This window comes from Oncorhynchus mykiss, chromosome 8 (genome assembly GCF_013265735.2).
Source record: "Oncorhynchus mykiss isolate Arlee chromosome 8, USDA_OmykA_1.1, whole genome shotgun sequence".
In the NCBI taxonomy this organism is placed as follows: domain Eukaryota; kingdom Metazoa; phylum Chordata; class Actinopteri; order Salmoniformes; family Salmonidae; genus Oncorhynchus; species Oncorhynchus mykiss.
The window spans coordinates 52,720,972-52,731,529 of NC_048572.1; the positions used below are offsets into that span (position 1 = coordinate 52,720,972).

Genomic DNA, 10,558 nt, shown 5'->3' on the forward strand with positions numbered 1-10,558 from the left:
AAATGACAGAAAACGATCTACATTTTTGTTTGTTTTACCTTGGATTATATTGCCATTTCTTTGGATATATCCATTACAATGACCCTGATAAATGAATTTGCCTGGCTCAGAGAAGCTGTCAGTCTGGTCACATTCATACAGATCGCATGGTGGAGGTCCCCAAAAAAACGGCAACATTGATCCACAGGTCGGAGAGGTAGACAGCAAGGTTTAGACAAACCTCAACTGTTTCAAACCAAATGCTAGCCTCTGGGCATTGGGAAATATTGAATATTACAAAATGTTTCCGCCCGGTTTCGAACCGGGGACCTTTCGCGTGTGAGGCGAACGTGATAACCACTACACTACGGAAACCAAATGATTGGAAAACTAAGGGTGTGACTGACTTTGGCTGGGTGAGACATTTATCGCTCTCAGAACCTAATGAAATCAGAAATTACTTAGTCAATTAATTAAACAATAAGGCTTGAGAAGCCGGGAATTATTGTGTGCAGCGGCTTTTGGAAGAGGCTTCGTGGTTCAAAACTTCTTCCATTTAAGAGTGATGGAAGCCACTGTGTTCTTGGGTACCTTCAATGCTGCAGAAATGACCAATCATTTGAATTTACCACAGGTGGACTCCAATCAAGTTGAAGAAACATCTCAAGGATGATCAATGGAAACAGGATGGACCTGAGCTCAATTTCCAGCCTCATAGCAAAGGGTCTGAAAACGTACGTAAATAAGGTATTTTTAAAATATTTAATGGGTATTATGGCTCTTTCTGTGGTACTCAATTTGGGATATTATGTGAGGTAGACATGAGAAGCCGGGAATTATCGTGTGCAGACGGAACTTGGAAGAGGCTTGGTGGTTCCAAACTTCTTCTATTTTAGAGTGATGGAAGCCACTGTGTTCTTGGGTACCTTCAATGCTGCAGAAATGACCAATCATTTGAATTTACCACAGGTGGACTCCAATCAAGTTGAAGAAACATCTCAAGGATGATCAATGGAAACAGGATGGACCTGAGCTCAATTTCCAGCCTCATAGCAAAGGGTCTGAAAATGTATGTAAATAAGGTATTTTTAAAATATTTTTTTCATTAATAAAAACTATATGTTATCGCTTTGTCATTATGTGGTATTGTGTGTAGATAGATTTTATTTTATTTCATCCATTTTAGTATAAGGCTGTAACGTAACAAAATGTGGAAAAAAGTAAGGGGTCTAAAAACTTTCCGAATGCACTGTACCTATGCAGGCTAGCTTATTTTCCTTTGCTAGCCAGCCAACTAAATATATCACACAATCACATCAAGCAGCTGAAATGACAGAAAACGATCTACATTTTTGTTTGTTTTACCTTGGATTATATTGCCATTTCTTTGGATATATCCATTACAATGACCCTGATAAATGAATTTGCCTGGCTCAGAGAAGCTGTCAGTCTGGTCACATTCATACAGATCGCATGGTGGAGGTCCCCAAAAAAACGGCAACATTGATCCACAGGTCGGAGAGGTAGACAGCAAGGTTTAGACAAACCTCAACTGTTTCAAACCAAATGCTAGCCTCTGGGCATTGGGAAATATTGAATATTACAAAATGTTTCCGCCCGGTTTCGAACCGGGGACCTTTCGCGTGTGAGGCGAACGTGATAACCACTACACTACGGAAACCAAATGATTGGAAAACTAAGGGTGTGACTGACTTTGGCTGGGTGAGACATTTATCGCTCTCAGAACCTAATGAAATCAGAAATTACTTAGTCAATTAATTAAACAATAAGGCTTGAGAAGCCGGGAATTATTGTGTGCAGCGGCTTTTGGAAGAGGCTTCGTGGTTCAAAACTTCTTCCATTTAAGAGTGATGGAAGCCACTGTGTTCTTGGGTACCTTCAATGCTGCAGAAATGACCAATCATTTGAATTTACCACAGGTGGACTCCAATCAAGTTGAAGAAACATCTCAAGGATGATCAATGGAAACAGGATGGACCTGAGCTCAATTTCCAGCCTCATAGCAAAGGGTCTGAAAACGTACGTAAATAAGGTATTTTTAAAATATTTAATGGGTATTATGGCTCTTTCTGTGGTACTCAATTTGGGATATTATGTGAGGTAGACATGAGAAGCCGGGAATTATCGTGTGCAGACGGAACTTGGAAGAGGCTTGGTGGTTCCAAACTTCTTCTATTTTAGAGTGATGGAAGCCACTGTGTTCTTGGGTACCTTCAATGCTGCAGAAATGACCAATCATTTGAATTTACCACAGGTGGACTCCAATCAAGTTGAAGAAACATCTCAAGGATGATCAATGGAAACAGGATGGACCTGAGCTCAATTTCCAGCCTCATAGCAAAGGGTCTGAAAATGTATGTAAATAAGGTATTTTTAAAATATTTTTTTCATTAATAAAAACTATATGTTATCGCTTTGTCATTATGTGGTACTGTGTGTAGATAGATTTTATTTTATTTCATCCATTTTAGTATAAGGCTGTAACGTAACAAAATGTGGAAAAAAGTAAGGGGTCTGAAAACTTTCCGAATGCACTGTACCTATGCATGCTAGCTTCTTTTCCTTTGCTAGCAGGCCAACTAAATCTATCACACAATCACATCAAGCAGCTGAAATGACAGAAAACGATCTACATTTTTGTTTGTTTTACCTTGGATTATATTGCCATTTCTTTGGATATATCCATTACAATGACCCTGATAAATGAATTTGCCTGGCTCAGAGAAGCTGTCAGTCTGGTCACATTCATACAGATCGCATGGTGGAGGTCCCCAAAAAAACGGCAACATTGATCCACAGGTCGGAGAGGTAGACAGCAAGGTTTAGACAAACCTCAACTGTTTCAAACCAAATGCTAGCCTCTGGGCATTGGGAAATATTGAATATTACAAAATGTTTCCGCCCGGTTTCGAACCGGGGACCTTTCGCGTGTGAGGCGAACGTGATAACCACTACACTACGGAAACCAAATGATTGGAAAACTAAGGGTGTGACTGACTTTCGCGTGTGAGGCGAACGTGATAACCAATACACTACTGAAACTAAAGTCTGAATAGCAAATACTGAGAAGTGCGAAGGACCAATTTGTTAAAATGTGTTTCCGCCCGGTCTCAAACCGGGGACCTTTCGCGTGTTAGGCGAACGTGATAACCTCTACACTACGGAAACCCAATGAGTGGAGTACTAAGGGTGTGACTGACTTTGGCTGGGTGAGACATTTATCGCTCTCAGAACCTAATGAAATCAGAAATTACTTAGTCAATTAATTAAACAATAAGGCTTGAGAAGCCGGGAATTATTGTGTGCAGCGGTTTTTGGAAGAGGCTTCGTGGTTCAAAACTTCTTCCATTTAAGAGTGATGGAAGCCACTGTGTTCTTGGGTACCTTCAATGCTGCAGAAATGACCAATCATTTGAATTTACCACAGGTGGACTCCAATCAAGTTGAAGAAACATCTCAAGGATGATCAATGGAAACAGGATGGACCTGAGCTCAATTTCCAGCCTCATAGCAAAGGGTCTGAAAACGTACGTAAATAAGGTATTTTTAAAATATTTAATGGGTATTATGGCTCTTTCTGTGGTACTCAATTTGGGATATTATGTGAGGTAGACATGAGAAGCCGGGAATTATCGTGTGCAGCCGGAACTTGGAAGAGGCTTGGTGGTTCCAAACTTCTTCTATTTTAGAGTGATGGAAGCCACTGTGTTCTTGGGTACCTTCAATGCTGCAGAAATGACCAATCATTTGAATTTACCACAGGTGGACTCCAATCAAGTTGAAGAAACATCTCAAGGATGATCAATGGAAACAGGATGGACCTGAGCTCAATTTCCAGCCTCATAGCAAAGGGTCTGAAAATGTATGTAAATAAGGTATTTTTAAAATATTTTTTTCATTAATAAAAACTATATGTTATCGCTTTGTCATTATGTGGTATTGTGTGTAGATAGATTTTATTTTATTTCATCCATTTTAGTATAAGGCTGTAACGTAACAAAATGTGGAAAAAAGTAAGGGGTCTGAAAACTTTCCGAATGCACTGTACCTATGCATGCTAGCTTCTTTTCCTTTGCTAGCAGGCCAACTAAATCTATCACACAATCACATCAAGCAGCTGAAATGACAGAAAACGATCTACATTTTTGTTTGTTTTACCTTGGATTATATTGCCATTTCTTTGGATATATCCATTACAATGACCCTGATAAATGAATTTGCCTGGCTCAGAGAAGCTGTCAGTCTGGTCACATTCATACAGATCGCATGGTGGAGGTCCCCAAAAAAACGGCAACATTGATCCACAGGTCGGAGAGGTAGACAGCAAGGTTTAGACAAACCTCAACTGTTTCAAACCAAATGCTAGCCTCTGGGCATTGGGAAATATTGAATATTACAAAATGTTTCCACCCGGTTTCGAACCGGGGACCTTCCGCGTGTGAGGCGAACGTGATAACCACTACACTACGGAAACCGAATGATTGGAAAACTAAGGGTGTGACTGACCTTCCGCGTGTGAGGCGAACGTGATAACCACTACACTACGGAAACCGAATGATTGGAAAACTAAGGGTGTGACTGACCTTCGCGTGTGAGGCGAACGTGATAACCAATACACTACTGAAACTAAAGTCTGAATAGCAAATACTGAGAAGTGCGAAGGACCAATTTGTTAAAATGTGTTTCCGACCGGTCTCGAACCGGAGACCTTTCGCGTGTTAGGCGAACGTGATAACATCTACACTACGGAAACCCAATGAGTGGAATACTAAGGGTGTGACTGACTTTGGCTGGGTGAGACATTTATCGCTCTCAGAACCTAATGAAATCAGAAATTACTTAGTCAATTAATTAAACAATAAGGCTTGAGAAGCCGGGAATTATTGTGTGCAGCGGCTTTTGGAAGAGGCTTCGTGGTTCAAAACTTCTTCCATTTAAGAGTGATGGAAGCCACTGTGTTCTTGGGTACCTTCAATGCTGCAGAAATGACCAATCATTTGAATTTACCACAGGTGGACTCCAATCAAGTTGAAGAAACATCTCAAGGATGATCAATGGAAACAGGATGGACCTGAGCTCAATTTCCAGCCTCATAGCAAAGGGTCTGAAAACGTACGTAAATAAGGTATTTTTAAAATATTTAATGGGTATTATGGCTCTTTCTGTGGTACTCAATTTGGGATATTATGTGAGGTAGACATGAGAAGCCGGGAATTATCGTGTGCAGCCGGAACTTGGAAGAGGCTTGGTGGTTCCAAACTTCTTCTATTTTAGAGTGATGGAAGCCACTGTGTTCTTGGGTACCTTCAATGCTGCAGAAATGACCAATCATTTGAATTTACCACAGGTGGACTCCAATCAAGTTGAAGAAACATCTCAAGGATGATCAATGGAAACAGGATGGACCTGAGCTCAATTTCCAGCCTCATAGCAAAGGGTCTGAAAATGTATGTAAATAAGGTATTTTTAAAATATTTTTTTCATTAATAAAAACTATATGTTATCGCTTTGTCATTATGTGGTATTGTGTGTAGATAGATTTTATTTTATTTCATCCATTTTAGTATAAGGCTGTAACGTAACAAAATGTGGAAAAAAGTAAGGGGTCTAAAAACTTTCCGAATGCACTGTACCTATGCAGGCTAGCTTCTTTTCCTTTGCTAGCCAGCCAACTAAATATATCACACAATCACATCAAGCAGCTGAAATGACAGAAAACGATCTACATTTTTGTTTGTTTTACCTTGGATTATATTGCCATTTCTTTGGATATATCCATTACAATGACCCTGATAAATGAATTTGCCTGGCTCAGAGAAGCTGTCAGTCTGGTCACATTCATACAGATCGCATGGTGGAGGTCCCCAAAAAAACGGCAACATTGATCCACAGGTCGGAGAGGTAGACAGCAAGGTTTAGACAAACCTCAACTGTTTCAAACCAAATGCTAGCCTCTGGGCATTGGGAAATATTGAATATTACAAAATGTTTCCGCCCGGTTTCGAACCGGGGACCTTTCGCGTGTGAGGCGAACATGATAACCACTACACTACGGAAACCGAATGATTGGAAAACTAAGGGTGTGACTGACTTTCGCGTGTGAGGCGAACGTGATAACCAATACACTACTGACACTAAAGTCTGAATAGCAAATACTGAGAAGTGCGAAGGACCAATTTGTTAAAATGGGTTTCCGCCCGGTCTCGAACCGGAGACCTTTCGCGTGTTAGGCGAACGTGATAACATCTACACTACGGAAACCCAATGAGTGGAATACTAAGGGTGTGGCTGACTTTGGCTGGGTGGGACATTTATCGCTCTCAGAACCTAATGAAATCAGAAATTACTTAGTCAATTAATTAAACAATAAGGCTTGAGAAGCCGGGAATTATTGTGTGCAGCGGCTCTTGGAAGAGGCTTGGTGGTTCAAAACTTCTTCCATTTAAGAGTGATGGAAGCCACTGTGTTCTTGGGTACCTTCAATGCTGCAGAAATGACCAATCATTTGAATTTACCACAGGTGGACTCCAATCAAGTTGAAGAAACATCTCAAGGATGATCAATGGAAACAGGATGGACCTGAGCTCAATTTTCAGCCTCAGAGCAAAGGGTCTGAAAACGTACGTAAATAAGGTATTTTTTAAATATTTAATGGGTTTTATGGCTCTTTCTGTGGTACTCAATTTGGGATATTATGTGAGGTAGACTTGAGAAGCCGGGAATTATCGTGTGCAGCCGGATCTTGGAAGAGGCTTGGTGGTTCCAAAATTCTTCCATTTAAGAGTGATGGAAGCCTCTGTGTTCTTGGGTACCTTCAACGCTGCAGAAATTACCAATCATTTGAATTTACCACAGGTGGACTCCAATCAAGTTGAAGAAACATCTCAAGGATGATCAATGGAAACAGGATAAACCTGAGCGCAATTTCCAGCCTCATAGCAAAGGGTCTGAAAACGTATGTAAATAAGGTATTTTTAAAATGTTTTTTTCATTAATAAAAACTATATGTTATCGCTTTGTCATTCTGGGGTATTGTGTGTAGATAGATTTTATTTTATTTCATCCATTTTAGTATAAGGCTGTAACGTAACAAAATGTGGAAAAAAGTAAGGGGTCTAAAAACTTTCCGAATGCACTGTACCTATGCAGGCTAGCTTCTTTTCCTTTGCTAGCCAGCCAACTAAATATATCACACAATCACATCAAGCAGCTGAAATGACAGAAAACGATCTACATTTTTGTTTGTTTTACCTTGGATTATATTGCCATTTCTTTGGATATATCCATTACAATGACCCTGATAAATTAATTTGCCTGGCTCAGAGAAGCTGTCAGTCTGGTCACATTCATACAGATCGCATGGTGGAGGTCCCCAAAAAAACGGCAACATTGATCCACAGGTCGGAGAGGTAGACAGCAAGGTTTAGACAAACCTCAACTGTTTCAAACCAAATGCTAGCCTCTGGGCATTGGGAAATATTGAATATTACAAAATGTTTCCGCCCGGTTTCGAACCGGGGACCTTTTGCGTGTGAGGCTAACGTGATAACCAATACACTACTGAAACTAAAGTCTGAATAGCAAATACTGAGAAGTGCGAAGGACCAATTTGTTAAAATGTGTTTCCGACCGGTCTCGAACCGGAGACCTTTTGCGTGTTAGGCGAACGTGATAACATCTACACTACGGAAACCCAATGAGTGGAATACTAAGGGTGTGGCTGACTTTGGCTGGGTGGGACATTTATCGCTCTCAGAACCTAATGAAATCAGAAATTACTTAGTCAATTAATTAAACAATAAGGCTTGAGAAGCCGGGAATTATTGTGTGCAGCGGCTCTTGGAAGAGGCTTGGTGGTTCAAAACTTCTTCCATTTAAGAGTGATGGAAGCCACTGTGTTCTTGGGTACCTTCAATGCTGCAGAAATGACCAATCATTTGAATTTACCACAGGTGGACTCCAATCAAGTTGAAGAAACATCTCAAGGATGATCAATGGAAACAGGATGGTCCTGAGCTCAATTTTCAGCCTCATAGCAAAGGGTCTGAAAACATACGTAAATAAGGTATTTTTTTAACATTTAATGGGTTTTATGGCTCTTTCTGTGGTACTCAATTTGGGATATTATGTGAGGTAGACTTGAGAAGCCGGGAATTATCGTGTGCAGCCGGATCTTGGAAGAGGCTTGGTGGTTCCAAACTTCTTCCATTTAAGAGTGATGGAAGCCTCTGTGTTCTTGGGTACCTTCAACGCTGCAGAAATGACCAATCATTTGAATTTACCACAGGTGGACTCCAATCAAGTTGAAGAAACATCTCAAGGATGATCAATGGAAACAGGATAAACCTGAGCGCAATTTCCAGCCTCATAGCAAAGGGTCTGAAAATGTATGTAAATAAGGTATTTTTAAAATATTTTTTTCATTAATAAAAACTATATGTTATCGCTTTGTCATTATGTGGTATTGTGTGTAGATAGATTTTATTTTATTTCATCCATTTTAGAATAAGGCTGTAACGTAACAAAATGTGGAAAAAAGTAAGGGGTCTGAAAACTTTCCGAATGCACTGTACCTATGCAGGCTAGCTTCTTTTCCTTTGCTAGCCAGCCAACTAAATCTATCACACAATCACATCAAGCAGCTGAAATGACAGAAAACGATCTACATTTTTGTTTGTTTTACCTTGGATTATATTGCCATTTATTTGGATATATCCATTACAATGACCCTGATAAATGAATTTGCCTGGCTCAGAGAAGCTGTCAGTCTGGTCACATTCATACAGATCGCATGGTGGAGGTCCCCAAAAAAACGGCAACATTGATCCACAGGTCGGAGAGGTAGACAGCAAGGTTTAGACAAACCTCAACTGTTTCAAACCAAATGCTAGCCTCTGGGCATTGGGAAATATTGAATATTACAAAATGTTTCCGCCCGGTTTCGAACCGGGGACCTTTCGCGTGTGAGGCGAACGTGATAACCACTACACTACGGAAACCGAATGATTGGAAAACTAAGGGTGTGACTGACTTTCGCGTGTGAGGCGAACGTGATAACCAATACACTACTGACACTAAAGTCTGAATAGCAAATACTGAGAAGTGCGAAGGACCAATTTGTTAAAATGTGTTTCCGCCCGGTCTCGAACCGGAGACCTTTCGCGTGTTAGGTGAACGTGATAACATCTACACTACGGAAACCCAATGAGTGGAATACTAAGGGTGTGGCTGACTTTGGCTGGGTGGGACATTTATCGCTCTCAGAACCTAATGAAATCAGAAATTACTTAGTCAATTAATTAAACAATAAGGCTTGAGAAGCCGGGAATTATTGTGTGCAGCGGCTCTTGGAAGAGGCTTGGTGGTTCAAAACTTCTTCCATTTAAGAGTGATGGAAGCCACTGTGTTCTTGGGTACCTTCAATGCTGCAGAAATGACCAATCATTTGAATTTACCACAGGTGGACTCCAATCAAGTTGAAGAAACATCTCAAGGATGATCAATGGAAACAGGATGGACCTGAGCTCAATTTTCAGCCTCATAGCAAAGGGTCTGAAAACGTACGTAAATAAGGTATTTTTTAAATATTTAATGGGTTTTATGGCTCTTTCTGTGGTACTCAATTTGGGATATTATGTGAGGTAGACTTGAGAAGCCGGGAATTATCGTGTGCAGCCGGATCTTGGAAGAGGCTTGGTGGTTCCAAACTTCTTCCATTTAAGAGTGATGGAAGCCTCTGTGTTCTTGGGTACCTTCAACGCTGCAGAAATGACCAATCATTTGAATTTACCACAGGTGGACTCCAATCAAGTTGAAGAAACATCTCAAGGATGATCAATGGAAACAGGATAAACCTGAGCGCAATTTCCAGCCTCAGAGCAAAGGGTCTGAAAACGTATGTAAATAAGGTATTTTTAAAATGTTTTTTTCATTAATAAAAACTATATGTTATCGCTTTGTCATTCTGGGGTATTGTGTGTAGATAGATTTTATTTTATTTCATCCATTTTAGTATAAGACAAACCTCAACTGTTTCAAACCAAATGCTAGCCTCTGGGCATTGGGAAATATTGAATATTACAAAATGTTTCCGCCCAGTTTCAAACCGGGGACCTTTCACGTGTGAGGCGAACGTGATAACCACTAGACTACGGAAACTACAATACAAAAAGAGGAAGTCGTGGAAAATATTAGTAATGCACAGAAGTCTACCTCACATAATATCCCAAATTGAGTACCACAGAAAGAGCCATAATACCCATTAAAAACAAGCGGTCAAACAGGAAAATGGTTCCAATCGTTTTTCCACCCTTCATGTTCCGCACAGGGGATTTTAAATACACTTAAAATAAGGGCTGTGTTTCTTGTCGGCTTACCCTGGCATGGTAAACTACACTGCTCAAAAAAATAAAGGGAACACTAAAATAACACATCCTAGATCTGAATGAATGAAATATTCTTATTAAATACTTTCTTTACATAGTTGAATGTGCTAACAACAAAATCACACAGAAATTATCAATGAAAATCAAATTTATCAACCCATGGAGGTCTGGAT

General features: G+C 40.1%; 7 non-coding genes across 7 annotated transcripts; all 7 read right to left on the bottom strand.

The window, feature by feature from the left end:
• Nucleotides 1-281: 281 nt before the first annotated feature.
• Nucleotides 282-354, bottom strand: trnav-cac. Its single transcript has one exon. It is a non-coding gene; the product is annotated as a tRNA-Val (tRNA).
• Nucleotides 355-1,587: 1,233 nt separating this feature from the next.
• On the bottom strand, nt 1,588-1,660 carry trnav-cac. Its single transcript has one exon. It is a non-coding gene; the product is annotated as a tRNA-Val (tRNA).
• Nucleotides 1,661-2,893: 1,233 nt separating this feature from the next.
• trnav-cac lies at nt 2,894-2,966 on the bottom strand. Its single transcript has one exon. It is a non-coding gene; the product is annotated as a tRNA-Val (tRNA).
• Nucleotides 2,967-3,095: 129 nt separating this feature from the next.
• Nucleotides 3,096-3,168, bottom strand: trnav-aac. The gene has a single exon. It is a non-coding gene; the product is annotated as a tRNA-Val (tRNA).
• A 1,233-nt stretch (nt 3,169-4,401) lies between these two features.
• On the bottom strand, nt 4,402-4,474 carry trnav-cac. Its single transcript has one exon. It is a non-coding gene; the product is annotated as a tRNA-Val (tRNA).
• Nucleotides 4,475-5,986: 1,512 nt separating this feature from the next.
• On the bottom strand, nt 5,987-6,059 carry trnav-cac. The gene has a single exon. It is a non-coding gene; the product is annotated as a tRNA-Val (tRNA).
• A 2,867-nt stretch (nt 6,060-8,926) lies between these two features.
• On the bottom strand, nt 8,927-8,999 carry trnav-cac. The gene has a single exon. It is a non-coding gene; the product is annotated as a tRNA-Val (tRNA).
• Between the last annotated feature and the right edge of the window lie 1,559 nt (nt 9,000-10,558).